Source organism: Oncorhynchus mykiss, chromosome 17, assembly GCF_057628025.1.
Source record: "Oncorhynchus mykiss isolate SJ-2025 chromosome 17, ASM5762802v1, whole genome shotgun sequence".
In the NCBI taxonomy this organism is placed as follows: Eukaryota; Metazoa; Chordata; class Actinopteri; order Salmoniformes; family Salmonidae; genus Oncorhynchus; species Oncorhynchus mykiss.
The window spans coordinates 15,107,501-15,125,224 of record NC_143038.1 but is presented as its reverse complement, the minus strand read 5'-3'; the positions used below and the strand labels follow the sequence as shown (position 1 = coordinate 15,125,224).

The 17,724-nt window shown below is 46.5% G+C and overlaps 2 long non-coding RNA genes across 2 annotated transcripts in view; one reads left to right on the top strand and one right to left on the bottom strand.

Annotated features, from left to right (window-relative positions):
- Positions 1 to 17,724, bottom strand: part of LOC149975741 (uncharacterized) — a 105,224-nt gene that overhangs the window by 65,548 nt on the left and 21,952 nt on the right. The gene's annotated exons all lie outside the window — the stretch shown is intronic.
- On the top strand, positions 9,067 to 12,031 carry LOC149975742 (uncharacterized). The gene is made up of 4 exons (XR_016487764.1): positions 9,067 to 9,217; positions 9,393 to 9,483; positions 9,571 to 9,666; positions 11,657 to 12,031. It is a non-coding gene; the product is annotated as an uncharacterized LOC149975742 (long non-coding RNA).

Below are 17,724 nucleotides of genomic sequence, written 5' to 3'. Positions count from 1 at the left end.
TTCATTTAAAGATGATGATAACAACAATACAAATAAAAAACGTATGTTGGTATATCCTTGCTTCTGGGCCAGAACTACAGGCAGTTAGATTTGGTTATGTCTTCAGGTGGAAATTGAAAAAAGTAGGGGGGTAGCTCTAAGAGGTTTTAATTAATTAAACATAATTATTTTCTGCTATTTTCTGCTGAATTACAAGACAACATGGCAGCACACATAACTCTGTACACACTAGGGATTAATGCCAGAAACCGGGATCCTGATATTTCCTAACCAAGCTCCCTCTCGTTTCCTGTGAAAATAGAACTTTCCCAAAAAATGGCTGATACACTGTTTCTGCAAATGTAATTGAGGAAATAGACATTTGCAAAATTGATCCATAAGATGTTCCACTAACAATCGAGAGAGCACGTGATTGCCATGTTGATAAGCAGTCTCTCAGTCACATGAAAGGTCCAATGAATAACATTTTCTGATAATACAAAACCTAGGAGGCTCATGGTTCTCACCCCCTTCCATAGACTTACACAGTAATTATAACAACTTCTAGGGGACGTCCTCCAACCTATCAGAGCTCTTGCAGTCATGAACTGATATGTTATCCACCCAATCAAAGAATCTGAGAATCATTCTAGTACTGAAAGCATAAGCTACAGCTAGCTAGCACTGCAGTACATCAAATGTGGTGAGTGGTTGAGTCAAAGAGAGAGAAACACAGTGGTTGAACATAAAAATGAAGTAGAAGCTAGAGAAAGAGAGAGAGAGATAGCTATATTTAGTTGTACTTTTTCATCATCACTTATCTAGAGAATGCAGCTGGGTAGTTGAGCCTACTCAAACTCCCGGCTCAAAAAGAGAGGGATGCTATGTTAGCTAGCTGGCTGTGGCAATCCAACACTGGAACTCTTCTAAGTCAAGCTTTTGGTTTTTATAAATGTATTGCTCCCGGGGCCTGCTGGTATTAACTGCTACACTTCTTTCTGACTGTACATTGTACTACATGATTGCAACGTGTTTACTACTATTTTTTTCCCTACCCTACCACCCCTCCCTGAATTGGAGTGAACTAATGGACAACAACACTTAATACTTATACTTCCAGCTTATGCATACACTAAATATATCAACAGCATTGGAAGACATATGGAGAAGGCTAATGTACATTTTTATGTGGATTACACTATTCTCTACTCGAGTAGCAGCAGTTTGGCTTTTGAAAAAGCTCACAACTTTTAACATCATTCAACACATCATTCAACACTTGTTCATAATTCCTCTAAAAGAAATGCCTATTATTTTCCAAAGCTAAACACTCTGAAACCATGTCATTACTACCTTGGAAGGACATTCCATGGAACAAGTAATAACATTCAATGATTTGGGAGATCAGGTGGATGAGAAGTTGAGCTTCACACCCCATGTAGAGCACCTTGTTGGTAAAAGCAAGCTGCGTATTGGGCTTTACTACGGGCACAATTTCGTTTTTCCTAAAATAGATGATTCATTGTACTTTTCCATCTGTTTTTGTTACGGTGCGTGAATGAGGACCCAAAAGCGAATTAACGTAAACAGAGCTTCTTTAATAAGAAAACAAACGTAGGCTCAGATGGACCGGCAGGTTCCGACAGGACAGGACAAGGTTGCAGCAAACATGACGATAGTCTGGTTCAGGCTTGAACAACACAAACAAGAATCCGACAAGGACAGGAACAAAAACAGAGAGAGATATAGAGGACTAATCAGAGGGAAAAAGGGAACAGGTGGGAAAAGGGGTGACGAGGTAGTTAGGAGGAGACAAGGAACAGCTGGGGGAAAGAGGGGGAGAAAAGGTAACCTAAAACGACCAGCAGGGGGAGACAGGGTGAAGAGAAAGGACAGAAACAAGACACAACATGACAATACATGACAGTACCCCCCCACTCACCGAGCGCCTCCTGGCGCACTCGAGGAGGAAACCTGGCGGCAACGGAGGAAATCCTCGATCAGCGCACGGTCCAGCACGTCCCGAGAGGGAACCCAACTCCTCTCCTCAGGACCGTACCCCTCCCAATCTACTAGGTACTGATGACCACGGCCCCGAGGACGCATGTCCAAAATCCTACGGACCCTGTAGATGGGTGCGCCCTCGACAAGGATGGGGGGGGGGGGGGGGAAGACGAGCGGGGGCGCGAAGAACGGGCTTGATACAGGAGACATGGAAGACCGGGTGGACGCGACGAAGGTATCGCGGAAGAAGAAGTCGAACTGCGACAGGATTAATGACCTGAGAAATACGGAACGGACCAATGAACCGCGGGGTCAACTTGCGAGAAGCCGTCTTAAGGGGAAGGTTCTGAGTGGAGAGCCAAACTCTCTGACCGCGACAATATCTAGGACTCTTAGTTCTACGCTTATTAGCAGCCCTCACAGTCTGCGCCCTATAACGGCAAAGTGCAGACCTGACCCTCTTCCAGGTGCGCTCGCAACGTTGGACAAAAGCCTGAGCGGAGGGGACGCTGGACTCGGCGAACTGAGATGAGAACAGCGGAGGCTGGTACCCGAGGCTACTCTGAAAAGGAGATAGCCCGGTCGCAGACGAAGGAAGCGAGTTGTGGGCGTATTCTGCCCAGGGGAGCTGTTCTGACCAAGACGCAGGGTTGCGAAAAGAAAGACTGCGTAAGATGCGACCAATAGTCTGATTGGCCCGTTCTGCTTGACCGTTAGACTGGGGGTGAAAGCCGGAAGAGAGACTGACGGAAGCCCCAATCAAACGGCAAAACTCCCTCCAAAATTGAGACGTGAATTGCGGACCTCTGTCCGAAACGACGTCTGACGGAAGGCCATGAATTCTGAAAACATTCTCGATGATGATTTGTGCCGTCTCTTTAGCAGAAGGAAGCTTAGCAAGGGGAATAAAATGAGCCGCCTTAGAGAACCTGTCGACAACCGTAAGAATAACAGTCTTCCCCGCTGACGAAGGCAGTCCGGTGACAAAATCTAAGGCGATGTGAGACCACGGTCGAGAGGGAATGGGAAGCGGCCTGAGACGGCCGGCAGGAGGGGAGTTACCGGACTTAGTCTGCGCGCAGACCGAACAAGCAGCCACGAAGCGACGCGTGTCATGCTCCCGGGTGGGCCACCAAAAACGCTGGCGAATGGAAGCAAGCGTACCCCGAACGCCAGGGTGGCCGGCTAACTTGGCAGAGTGAGCCCACTGAAGAACGGCCAGACGAGTAGGAACGGGAACGAAAAGAAGGTTCCTAGGACAAGCGCGCGGCGACGGAGTTTGAGTGAGTGCTTGCTTTACCTGCCTCTCAATTCCCCAGACAGTCAACCCGACAACACGCCCCTCAGGGAGAATCCCCTCGGGGTCAGTGGAGGCTACTGAAGAACTGAAGAGACGAGATAAGGCATCAGGCTTGGTGTTCTTAGAGCCCGGACGATAAGAAATCACGAACTCGAAACGAGCGAAAAACAGCGCCCAGCGCGCCTGACGCGCATTAAGTCGTTTGGCAGAACGGATGTACTCAAGGTTCCTATGGTCAGTCCAAACGACAAAAGGAACGGTCGCCCCCTCCAACCACTGTCGCCATTCGCCTAGGGCTAAGCGGATGGCGAGCAGTTCGCGGTTTCCCACATCATAGTTACGTTCCGACGGCGACAGGCGATGAGAAAAATACGCGCAAGGGTGGACCTTGTCGTCAGAGAGGGAGCGCTGAGAAAGAATGGCTCCCACGCCCACCTCTGACGCGTCAACCTCGACAACGAACTGTCTAGTGACGTCAGGTGTAACAAGGATAGGTGCGGATGTAAAACGATTCTTGAGGAGATCAAAAGCTCCCTGGGCGGAAACGGACCACTTAAAGCACGTCTTGACAGAAGTAAGGGCTGTGAGAGGGGCTGCCACCTGACCGAAATTACGGATGAAACGACGATAGAAGTTCGCGAAGCCGAGAAAGCGCTGCAGCTCGACGCGTGACCTTGGGACGGGCCAATCAATGACAGCTTGGACCTTAGCGGGATCCATCTTAATGCCTTCAGCGGAAATAACAGAACCGAGAAATGTGACGGAGGAGGCATGAAAAGAGCACTTCTCAGCCTTCACAAAAAGACAATTCTCTAAAAGGCGCTGGAGGACACGTCGAACGTGCTGAACATGAATCTGGAGTGACGGTGAAAAAAAATCAGGATATCGTCAAGGTAAACGAAAACAAAGATGTTCAGCATGTCTCTCAGGACATCATTGACTAATGCCTGAAAGACAGCTGGAGCGTTAGCGAGGCCGAAAGGAAGAACCCGGTATTCAAAGTGCCCTAACGGAGTGTTAAACGCTGTCTTCCACTCGTCCCCCTCCCTGATGCGCACGAGATGGTAAGCGTTACGAAGGTCCAACTTAGTGAAAAACCTGGCTCCCTGCAGGATCTCGAAGGCTGAAGACATAAGAGGAAGCGGATAACGATTCTTCACTGTTATGTCATTCAGCCCTCGATAATCTATGCAGGGGCGCAGGGACCCGTCCTTCTTCTTAACAAAAAAAAACCCCGCTCCGGCGGGAGAGGAGGAGGGGACTATGGTACCGGCGGCAAGAGCTACAGACAAATAATCTTCGAGAGCCTTACGTTCGGGAGCCGACAGAGAGTATAGTCTACCCCGGGGGGGAGTGGTTCCCGGAAGGAGATCAATACTACAATCATACGACCAGTGTGGAGGAAGAGAGGTGGCCCTGGACCGACTGAACACCGTGCGCAGATCGTGATATTCCTCCGGCACCCCTGTCAAATCACCAGGCTCCTCCTGTGAAGAAGAGACAGAGGAAACAGGAGGGATAGCAGACATTAAACATTTCACATGACAAGAGACGTTCCAGGAGAGGATAGAATTACTAGACCAATTAATGGAAGGATTATGACAAACTAGCCAGGGATGGCCCAAAACAACAGGTGTAAAAGGTGAACGAAAAATTAAAAAAGAAATGGTTTCGCTATGATTACCAGAAACAGTGAGGGTTAAAGGTAGCGTCTCACGCTGAATCCTGGGGAGAGGACTACCATCCAGGGCGAACAAGGCCGTGGACTCCCTTAACTGTCTGAGAGGAATGTCATGTTCCCGAGCCCAGGTCTCGTCCATAAAACAGCCCTCCGCCCCAGAGTCTATTAAGGCACTGCAGGAAGCTGACAAACCGGTCCAGCGTAGATGGACCGACAAGGTAGTGCAGGATCTTGAAGGAGAGACAGGAGTAGTAGCGCTCACCAGTAGCCCTCCGCTTACTGATGAGCTCTGGCTTTTACTGGACATGAAGTGACAAAATGACCAGCAGAACCGCAATAGAGACAGAGGCGGTTGGTGATTCTCCGTTCCCTCTCCTTAGTCGAGATGCGGATACCTCCCAGCTGCATAGGCTCAGCACCCGAGCCGGCAGAGGAAGATGGTAGTGATGCGGAGAGGGGGGCAACGGAGAACGCGAGCTCCTTTCCACGAGCTCGGTGACGAAGATCAACCCGTCGCTCAATGCGAATAGCGAGTTCAATCAAGGAATCCACGCTGGAAGGAACCTCCCGGGAGAGAATCTCATCCTTTACCTCTGCGCGGAGACCCTCCAGAAAACGAGCGAGCAAAGCCGGCTCGTTCCAGCCACTGGAGGCAGCAAGAGTGCGAAACTCAATAGAGTAGTCTGTTATGGATCGATTACCTTGACATAGGGAAGACAGGACCCTGGAAGCCTCCTCCCCAAAAACAGATCGATCAAAAACCCGTATCATCTCCTCCTTAAAGTCCTGATACTGGTTAGTACACTCAGCCCTTGCCTCGCAGATTGCCGTGCCCCACTCACGAGCCCGTCCAATAAGGAGAGATATGACGTAGGCGACACGAGCAGTGCTCCTGGAGTAAGTGTTGGGCTGGAGAGAAAACACAATATCACACTGGGTGAGGAACGAGCGGCATTCAGTGGGCTCCCCAGAGTAACACGGCGGGTTATTGATTCTGGGCTTCGGAGATTCGAAAGCCCTGGAAGTGGCCGGTGGATCGAGGCGGAGATGGTGAACCTGTTCTGTGAGGTTGGAGACTTGGGTGGCCAGGGTCTCAACGGCATGTCGAGCAGCAGACAATTCCTGCTCGTGTCTGCCTAGCATCGCTCCCTGGATCTCGACGGCTGAGTGGAGAGGATCCGAAGTCGCTGGGTCCATTCTTGGTCGGATTCTTCTGTTACGGTGCGTGAATGAGGACCCAAAAGCGAATTAACGTAAACAGAGCTTCTTTAATAAGAAAACAAACGTAGGCTCAGATGGACCGGCAGGTTCCGACAGGACAGGACAAGGTTGCAGCAAACATGACGATAGTCTGGTTCAGGCATGAACAACACAAACAAGAATCCGACAAGGACAGGAACAAAAACAGAGAGAGATATAGAGGACTAATCAGAGGGAAAAAGGGAACAGGTGGGAAAAGGGGTGACGAGGTAGTTAGGAGGAGACAAGGAACAGCTGGGGGAAAGAGGGGGAGAAAAGGTAACCTAAAACGACCAGCAGGGGGAGACAGGGTGAAGAGAAAGGACAGAAACAAGACACAACATGACAATACATGACAGTTTTGGACTATAGTAATAATATTTAAGGTCAAGCCTCAATAAATACACTGAAGGCTCTTGACTGTATCATGTGATGTCTACATTGCTGTCGGGTGGACATAGCTAGCAACACACAGGCTATAACACTGGTACATTCTAATATAGAAAGCCATTTTAGAAAAACTGTCATTTTATCTGCTCTCTATTAGCCCGAAATGAAAACACTTACAAGCTCAGATACCAATCTTGTTTTAAGCTAACAGTCCTGAACAAATGTACAGAGCTTGGAAAAAAGTATTTTCACTAATCAGTCCCCTTGTATTGGAATTCCCTCCAAGCCAACCTAAAACTCCATGGCCTGGTGTCCCTAGAGAAGTTCAAAGCACAAATAGATGAACAAGTTGTTGAGACATTTAGTTGTTTCTAGTTGTTATCGATGTCACTAGTCGGCGTTGCCTTATTTATGCAAGGATGTTGTTTTACCTGAAGCATTTTGATACCATAGTGAGCCTGTCTTTTGACGTATTGCATTCAGTTTTTTTCTGACCTGTGTTGTGTACATGTACATTACTGACGTGCAGCTTTTTATATTGATATATCTTCGTCTGGTTCATGTCATGTGGCTGTTTGTCTGAAACTGATGGGTTGAGCCTACCAGAGGAGCTAAATTACTTCTATGCTCGCTTCGAGGCAAGCAACACTGAAGCATGCAAGAGATCATGTTCCGGACGACTGTGATTACGCTCTCTCGTAGCGTATGTGAGTAAGACCTTGAAACAGGTGGATTACCAGGACGTGTACTCCGAGCCTGTGCCGACCAGCTGGCAAGTGTCGTCACTGACATTTTCAACCTGTCCATGACCGAGTCTGTAATACCAACATGTTTCAAGCAGACAGCCATAACTGTGCCCAAGAACTCCAAGGTAACCTGACAAAATGACTACAGACCCGTAGCACTCACATCTGTAGCCATGAAGTGCTTTGAAAGGCTGGTCATGGCTCACATCAACACCATTATCCCAGAGACGCTAGACCCACACCAATTTGCATACTGCCTCAACAGATCCACAGATGATGCAATCTCTATTGCACTCCACACTGCCCTTTCCCATCTGGACAAAAGGAACACCTACGTGAGAATGCTATTCATTGACTACAGCTCAGCGTTCAACACCATAGTGCCCTCAAAGCTCATCCCTAAGCTAACGTCCCTGGGACTAAACACCTCCCTATGAAACTGGATCATGGACTTCCTGATGGGCCGACCCCAGGTGGTAAGAGTAGGTAACAACACATCTGCCACGTTGATCCTGAGTGCTATGTTCTCTCCTGTACCCCCTGTTCACACATGATTGCATGTCCAAGCACGACTCCAACACTGTTATTAAATTTGCCGATGACACAACATTGGTAGGCCTGATCATCGACAACAATGAGACAGCCTATAGGGAGGAGGTCATAGACCTGGCAGTGTGGTGCCAGGATAACAACATATACCTCAACGTGATCAAGACAAAGGAGATGATTGTGGACTTCAGGAAAAGGAGGGCCGAGCACGCCCACATTCTCATCGACAGGGCTGTAGTGGAGCAGGTTGAGAGCTTCAAGTTCCTTGGTGTCCACATCACCAACAAACTATGGTCCAAACACAACAAGACAGTTGTGAAGAGGGCACAACAATGCCTATTCCCCTTCAGGAGAATGAAAAGATTTGGCATGGATCCTCAGATCCTCAAAATGTTCTACAGCTGCACCATCGAGAACATCCTGATTGGTTGCAGCACCGCCTGGTATGGCAACTGCGATTGGTTGCATCATTGCCTGGTATGGCAACTGCTCGGACTACGACCACAAGTTGCTACAGGGGGTAGTGCGTACACTGGGGCCAAGCTTCCTGGCATCCTGGACATCTATACCAGGCGGTGTCCGAGGAAGGCTCTAAAGATTTCCAAAGATTCCAGCCACCCTAAAAGTTGTTTTTATTGTTGCTCCTTTATAATTTGTTAGTTATCTATTTTTCATCTTAATTTTTTTACATCCATTTATTTTTTGTAAATACTTTCTTAACACTTATTTTTCTTAAAACGACATTGTTGGTTAAGGGCTCGTAAGTAAGCATTTCACTGTAAGGTCTACCTACACCTGTTGTTTTCGGCCTATGTAACAAAAACAATATGATTTGATGCTGCTGTCTTGTTCCAGGTCTCTCTTGAATATGATATTTTTATTTCAACGAGACTAACCTGGTTAAATAAAGTTATAAGAAAATGAATAAAAAGGTTTAATGATTGGTTTCATAAATGTGTTATGAATGGATTATGGATACAACCTTAGAATAAAGTGCTACTACCATTTATAAATTCAAGTCTATCCAAGCTCCAGGTCAGAAATTCAGTTGAAATAACTAGGAAACCATAATATTGACAGAAGTTTTGCCTGGAGGGAGGTCATAATCTTCAGGCTGTGCATCACTGCGGTTATCGCCATAACTGTAATGTCATTTTGTTTGTTAATCAGCTGTGAGAGGTGTGGATGGGTGGGGCAGGTATAGTAGCTGCAGAAAGAGTATAAAACAGGGCTGCAGAGGGCAGAGAGACACCACACTACTACTGAAGACCAGAAGACATCTTCCAGATAAACAGCCATCAATCAGACAGCATCGTCCAACTGTAAGAGGTATGTTTGTTTTCACTGAGAATCTTCTTTGCAAAGGTGTATAGGAGTGGGCAGGTGTATACAAGTGGACAGGTAGGAATGGATGGGGAGGTGTAGGTGGACGTGTGTGTGTGTGTGTGTGTGTGTGTGTGTGTGTGTGTGTGTGTGTTAACAAGATGTGCTCTATGTGTTTTAGCAAAGGATGAAGATCCAGAGTATGTTACTGCTGTTCGCTCTAGTGGGTGTCCTGTTAGCAAGCTCCCTCACTGAAGATAACTCTGAGGAAGGTATGTCTTGTTTGTGAATGTGTACTACTTTACTACCCGGGTTTAATCTGATATAATTTAGTAAAATGAAAAATCTTTCTTCCTCAGCTCTCCTGCAGGAGGATGATGTAAAAGGTGGAAAGGCTGCCTTTTTGGCAAAGTTGGCTGCTCTGAAGACCAGCGCCTCAGAAGATGAAGCACCATGTAAGCCATCTATCTATCTATCTATCTATCTATCTATCTATCTATCTATCTATCTATCTATCTATCTATCTATATCTATCTATCTATCTATCTATCTATCTATCTATCTATCTATCTATCTATCTATCTATCTATCTATCTATCTATCTATCTATCTATCTATCTATCTATCTATCTATCTATCTATCTATCTATCTATCTATCTATCTATCTATCTATCTATCTCGGCATATTCTTATCGGCAGACGGGTTCACCAACTACTTTGCAGACAGAGTTCAGTGTGTCAAATCGGAGGGCATGTTGTCCGGTCCTCTGGCAGTCTCTATGGGGGTGCCACAGGGATATATCAACGATGTTGCTCTTGCTGCGTGCGATTCCCTGATCCACCTCTACGCAGACGACACCATTCTGTATACTTCTGGTCCTTCCTTGTACATTGTGCTATCTAACCTCCAAACAAGCATCAATGCCATACAACACTCCTTCCATGGCCTCCAACTGCTCTTAAACGCTAGAAAAACCAAATGCATGCTTTTCAACCGTTCGCTCCCTGCACCCGCACGCCCGATTAGCATCACCACCCTGGATGATTCCGACCTAGAATATGTAGACATCTATAAGTACATAGGTGTCTGGCTAGACTGTAAACTCTCCTTCCAGACTCATATCAAACATCTCCAATCTAAAATCAAATCCAGAGTCGGCTTTCTATTCCGCAACGAAGCCTCCTTCACTCACTCCGCCAAACTTATCCTAGTAAAACTGACTATCCTACCAATCCTCGACTTCAGCGATGTCATCTACAAAATAGCTTCCAATACTCTACCCAGCAAACTGGATGCAATTTATCACAGTGCCATCCTAAAGCACCTTATACCACCCACCACTGCGACCTATATGCTCTAGTCGGCTGGCCCTCGCTACATATTCGTTGCCAGACCCACTGGCTCCAGGTCATCTACAAGTCCATGCTAGGTAAAGCTCCGCCTTATCTGAGTTCACTGGTCACGATGGCAACACCCACCCGTAGCACACGCTCCAGCAGGTGTATCTCACTGATCATCCCTAAAGCCAACACCTCATTTGGCCGTCTTTCATTCGAGTCCTCTGCTGCCTGTGACAGGAACGAATTGCAAAAATTGCTGTGGTTGGAGACTTTTATCTCCCTCACCAACTTTAAACATCTGCTATCTGAGCAGCTAACCGATCGCTGCAGCTGTACATAGTCCATCGGTATATAGCCCACCCAATTTACCTACCTCATCCCCATACTCTTTTTATTTTATGTACTTTTCTGCTCTTTTGCACACCAGTATCTCTACCTGCACATGTTCATCTGATCATTTATCACTCCAGTGTTAATCTGTTAAATTGTGAATATTCGCCTACCTCTTCATGCCTTTTGCACACAATGTATATAGACACTTTTTTTCTTTTTTTCTACTGTGTTAGTGACTTGTTTTTTGTTTACTCCATGTGTAACTCTGTGTTGTTGTCTGTTCACACTGCTATGCTTTATCTTGGCCAGGTCGCAGTTGTAAATGAGAACTTGTTCTCAACTAGCCTACCTGGTTAAATAAAGGTGAAATAAAATCTATCTATCTATCTATCTATCTATCTATCTATCTATCTATCTATCTATCTATCTATCTATCTATCTATCTATCCATCGATCTATCTGTCTGCCTGTCTGTCTTTCTGAGCAACAGTAAATTGCCAACGGGAGGTTAGCAGAGGGTGGTAGGAAATGTGAAGGGAGTAACATGGCTAACTCCATCTCTACAGTTAATTAGCATCATGTTTCGTAGAGGGAAAATATTTTTTAAATAGTAGTCAAATACTGGTCTTACAACAGTAGGTTCAAAAGGTAGTCACTTATAATTGGGATATGTTTTGAAAATGTTTTTAAAAATTTTGGAGTCATTTTCAAATGTTTAGCTTTTAAAAAAGGTATTTTCCATAAAGATGATTTAAAACTCTATTCAACAGTTTGGGGCGAGCTTTGGAACGTAGCCAAGGACCTTGTTGGGTGAGAAGCGACCAGCATGGGTATGCCAAGGATCCTTTTCAGTCTCCATATTTCAGTCTCCATATCACCTCTGAAGTCATCACTAACATTACCTCAGTGAATCATTCCAACATCCATCCATCAATGATTGTCAAAAAAACAACAGTAATACAGTTAATTGGTACTTTGGTACTGAGAAGAACTCATCAACATTCTGAAGAATATATGTTTTATCCATGAACATGTACTTTATGTCCTGACACATGATAGTTGATTGGTCAAGTTAGTGGATAAAATAATTGAATGGTTGTATGGTTGACGTGTCATATTGTGATCCTCCAATAAACTATCAAGCATAAGACATTGTTTTTTATTAATCTTACATGTTTAGCAGTGTTTCAATTACATCATACATGTTTCATAATATTGTTTTATTTTGTGTTTCTATTCAGTGTGAACAATGTGAACTTAACCATAATACAGATGCAGTGCATGCAGAGCAAATTACATCAGATTGAGCAGTAATAGTAGTACACATATCCACACACACACACTAGACGTACCATCTTGAGTTAGCTTCATTGAGTGAGCTTGATAACAACACTCCCAATAGAGTGAACAGCAGTAAGATATCCTGGATCTTCTAATAAGCCACATCCTGAATTCAAAATTGGAAAAAAAACATTTGTCACTTATCTATTGGGAGACACATTACCCCATAATGAAAAGGTGAAAACATGTTTATAGGTATTTTTGCTAATTTATTGAAAATGAAATAGAGAAATATCTCATTTACATAAGTATTCACAACAAATGTTGGAATCACATTTGGCAGTGATTACATAGTCTTTCTGGATAGGTCTCTAAGAACTTGCACACCTGGATTGTACAATATTTGCCCATTATATTATTTTCTGTATTCTTCAAGCTCTGTCAAATTTGTTGTTGATCATTGCTAGACAACCATTTTCAAGTCTCGCTATAGATTTTCAAGCAGATTTAAGTGAAAACTGTATCTCGGCCACTCAGGAATATTCACTGTCTTCTTGGTAAGCAACTCCAGTGTAGATTTGGCCTGGTGTATGATGCTATTTAGTTAATTAATAACTTCCCCATGCTTTTTTTTTATCCATGTACCAATAGGTGCCCTTCTTTGCGAGGCATTGTAAAACCTCCCTGATCTCTGTTGTTTGAAATTCACTGCTCGACTGAGGGACCTTACAGATAATTGTATGTGTGGGGTACAGAGATGAGGTAGTCATGTAAGAATCTATTATTACACACAGAGTGAGTCCATGCAAGTTATTATGTGACTTAATAAAGACATTTCCACTCCTGAACTGATTTAGGCTTGTCATAACAAAGGCGTTGAATACTTACTGACTCAAGACATTTCTGTTGTTCATTTTTTAGTAATTTGTGAAGTAAAAAAGATAAATAAGGCCATAATCTCAATTTAATCCATTTTAATTTCAGGCTGTAACACAATAACATTTGGAAAAATTTGAGGGGTGTGAATAATTTCTGAAGGCACTGTAAATATTTTGTTGTAGATTTCATGAAGCAGCCAATAATACTGTCCACTGCTGATGCTGAAACTTCGGATATTCTGAATATTTATTTGCTATTTTCCATAGGAGTGAGAGTTGTGTTCTTGTTTGAAAATCCTTGAGACAGTTCCCTGACAGAGTCTACAAGGACATTTTTAACAGTGGTGGATACAAAATTAAAGTCTTGAGTTAGTGTAACGGTTTTCTATATGTGAAGGAGAGTCGGACCAAAATGCAGCGTGTCGATTGCGATTCATGTTTAATGAAAAAACGTAAAACACGAATCAGTACAAAAACAATAAACGTAACGAAAACCTAAAACAGCCTATCTGGTGAAAAACACATAGACAGGAACAATCACCCACAAACACACAGTGAAACCCAGGCTACCTAAATATGGTTCCCAATCAGAGACAATGACGAACACCTGCCTCTGACTGAGAACCATATCAGGCTGAACATAGAAATAGACAAACAAGACATGAAACATAGAATGCCCACTCAGATCACACCCTGACCAATCAAAACATGGAAAATACAAAGTAAACTATGGTCAGGGCGTGACAGTACCCCCCCCCCAAGGTGCGGACTCCGGCCGCAAAACCTGAACCTATAGGGGAGGGTCTGGGTGGGCATCTGTCCGCGGTGGCGGCTCTGGCGCTGGACGTGGACCCCACTCCATGACAGTTTTAATCCCCCTCCTAAACGTCCCTAAATAGGTTACCCACCACAATGATAACATGGGACAGAGGGACAGCTCGGGACAGAGGTAACTCGGGACAGATGGGTAGCTCAGCACTGAGAGAAAGCTCAGCACTGAGAAGAAGCTCAGCACTGAGAGGAAGCCCAGGCAGGTAGTAGAAACTACCAGAACCTGGCTGGCTGGCAGTTTCAGCAGATCCTGGTCGACTAGCAGATCTGGTCGACTGGCGGATCTGGGAGAATCTGGTCGACTGGCGGATCTGGGAGAATCTGGTCGACTGGCGGATCTGGGAGAATCTGGTCGACTGGCGGATCTGGGAGAATCTGGTCGACTGGCGGATCTGGAAGAGTCTGGTCGACTGGCAGCTCTGGAAGAGTCTGGTCGACTGGCAGCTCTGGAAGAGTCTGGTCGACTGGCAGCTCTGGAAGAGTCTGGTCGACTGGCAGCTCTGGAAGAGTCTGGTCGACTGGCAGCTCTGGAAGAGTCTGGTCGACTGGCAGCTCTGGAAGAGTCTGGTCGACTGGCAGATCTGGAAGAGTCTGGTCGACTGGCAGATCTGGAAGAGTCTGGTCGACTGGCAGATCTGGAAGAGTCTGGTCGACTGGCAGATCTGGAAGAGTCTGGTCGACTGGCAGATCTGGAAGAGTCTGGTCGACTGGCAGATCTGGAAGAGTCTGGACGACTGGCAGATCTGGAAGAGTCTGGACGACTGGCAGATCTGGAAGAGTCTGGACGACTGGCAGATCTGGAAGAGTCTGGACGACGGGCAGATCTGGAAGAGTCTGGTCGACTGGCAGATCTGGAAGAGTCTGGACGACTGGCAGATCTGGAAGAGTCTGGACGACTGGCAGATCTGGAAGAGTCTGGACGACTGGCAGATCTGGAAGAGACTGGTCGACACAGACTGGCTGCTCTGGCTGCTCCATGCTGACTGGCAGCTCTGGCTGCTCCATGCTGGCAGACTGCTCTGGCTGCTCCATGCTGGCAGACTGCTCTGGCTGCTCCATGCTGACTGGCAGCTCTGGCTGCTCCATGCTGACTGGCGGCCCTGGCTGCTCTGGCAGCTCCATGCTGACTGGCTGCTCCATGATGACTGGCAGCTCTGGCTGCTCCATGCTGACTGGCTGCTCCATGCTGACTGGCAGCTCTGGCTGCTCTGGCTGCTCCATGCTGACTGACTGCTCCATGCTGACTGGCTGCTCCATGCTGACTGGCTGCTCCATGCTGACTGGCGGCCCTGGCTGCTCCATGCTGACTGGCGGCCCTGGCTGCTCCATGCTGACTGGCGGCCCTGGCTGCTCCTTGCAGACTGGCAGCTCTGGCGGCTCCTTGCAGACTGGCAGCTCTGGCGGCTCCTTGCAGACTGGCAGCTCCTTGCAGACTGGCAGCTCCTTGCAGACTGGCAGCTCCTTGCAGACTGGCAGCTCCTTGCAGACTGGCAGCTCCTTGCAGACTGGCAGCTCTATGCTAACTGGCAGCTCTATGCTAACTGGCAGCTCTATGCTAACTGGCAGCTCTATGCTAACTGGCAGCTCTATGCTAACTGGCAGTTCTGAACAGGCGGGAGACTCCGGCAACGCTGTAGAGGCGGAAAGCTCTGACAGCGCTAAACCGGCGGGAGACTCCAACAGCGCTGGAGAGGAGGAAGGCTCCGACAGCGCTAAACAGGCGAGGCGCACTGTAGGCCTGATGCGTGGTGCTGGCACTGGTGGTACTGGGCCGAGGACACGCACAGGAAGCCTAGTGCGGGGAGCTGCTACCGGAGGGCTGGGGTGTGGAGGTGGCACAGGATGGGTTAGACCGTGAAGGCGTACTGGAGATCTTGAGAGCGGTGTTGGCACAGGACATGCAAGGCTAGGGAGGTACACAGGAGGCCTGGTGCGTGAGACTGGCACTGTCTTCACCAGCTGACTAGCACGCACCTCAGGACGAGTAGAGAGCACTGACCCAGGTGCCAATAAATCCCCGACACGCTCCTTCGGGCGAATATCATATTTAAAGCACCAACACAGCAACTCCCTCATTTCACTCTCCTCCAATTTCTCCATTAACTCCTTCACAGTCTCTGCTTCGCTTACCTCCAACACCGGTTCTGGTCTCCTCCTTGGCTCCTCACGATAAACAGGGGGAGTTGGCTCAGGTCTGCGACCTGGCGTAGCCATACTCCCTGTTAGCCCCCCCCCCCAAGAAATTTTTGAGGCTTACTCTCGGGCTTCCATCCGCTCCGTCGTGCTACTTCCTCATATTTGCGCCTCTCAGCTTTCGCCGCCTCCAGTTCTTCCTTGGGACGGCGATATTCTCCCGGTTGAGCCCATGGTCCACCATTATCTAATTCATACTCCCATGACGCTCTCTCCCACTGCGGCTGCTGCTGCTCCTGCTGCCTCTGTTCCTTCTTCGGCTGCACCTTGGTGCGGCTATACTCCCCTGGTTTAGCCCAGGGTCCTCTCCCGTCGAGGATTTCCTCCCATGTCCAGAAATCCTTACAACGTAACTCCTCTTTTTGCTGCTGCTGCTGCCTGTTGACACGCCGCTTGGTCCGTTGGTGGTGGGTGATTCTGTAACGGTTTTCTATATGTGAAGGAGAGTCGGACCAAAATGCAGCGTGTCGATTGCGATTCATGTTTAATGAAAAAATGTAAAACACAAATCAGTACAAAAACAATAAACGTAACGAAAACCTAAAACAGCCTATCTGGTGAAAAACACATAGACAGGAACAATCACCCACAAACACACAGTGAAACCCAGGCTACCTAAATATGGTTCCCAATCAGAGACAATGACGAACACCTGCCTCTGACTGAGAACCATATCAGGCTGAACATAGAAATAGACAAACAAGACATGAAACATAGAATGCCCACTCAGATCACACCCTGACCAATCAAAACATGAAAAATACAAAGTAAACTATGGTCAGGGCGTGACAGTTAGAATTCCATTAACTTTTATTTTGGGATGGTTTTTGGACTTTTCAGCTTCTCTCCTTGTTTGTTTGTTGAGGTTTTCCCAAATCAAAAATCAGACAACATTTTCAATAACACAATGAGGTCTACCAAACAAAAACCTGATAGAAAATAATTTATTAGAATGCTGTAAGTACAGGAAAAGTTTGCTCAGTGGGAAATCAATATCCAACAAGTCAATGACAACTGTGTTGAATTTGGACTTTGTGACAGTACCTACAGACTGTCACGACTCCTACTGAAGGTGGCTCCCCTTCCTGTTCGGGTGGCGCTCGGCGGTCGTCGTCACCGGCCTACTAGCTGCCACTGATCTCTTTTCCACCTTTTCTGTTTATTAGTTGCACCTGTGTTTAGTTTAGGATAATTGGTTGGGCTTTATTTTTATTTCCAATTAAGTTGGAAAAATAGGATGATCGAGCAGCAGTAAGGGCTCTTCGATACTGCACGGTACTGTCTTTCCAAGTTAGTCGGAAGACTTCCAGTTTGATGTGGCGCCATTTCCGTTCCAATTTTCTAGAAGCTTATTCAGAGCTCGGGTATTTTATGTATACCATGGAGCTAGTTTCTTATGAGAAATGTTTTTATTTTTTAGGGGTGCAACTGCATCTAAGCCAATATTATGAGTTCCTAGTAAGCCAAACTGGTAGGCCTGAAATTAAACTGACGCCTAGCCTGGAGCACAACATTTAGACATTTTGTTTTGCATGTTGAAGTGGATAGAATCCATCTCGATCATAACAGTCTTATCTGAAAGACCTTATAGTCGTGTATTCTTTGATGTGAGGTTGTGGTCATAGAGTGTTGTGTTCTTCAAAGGCCCATTATAT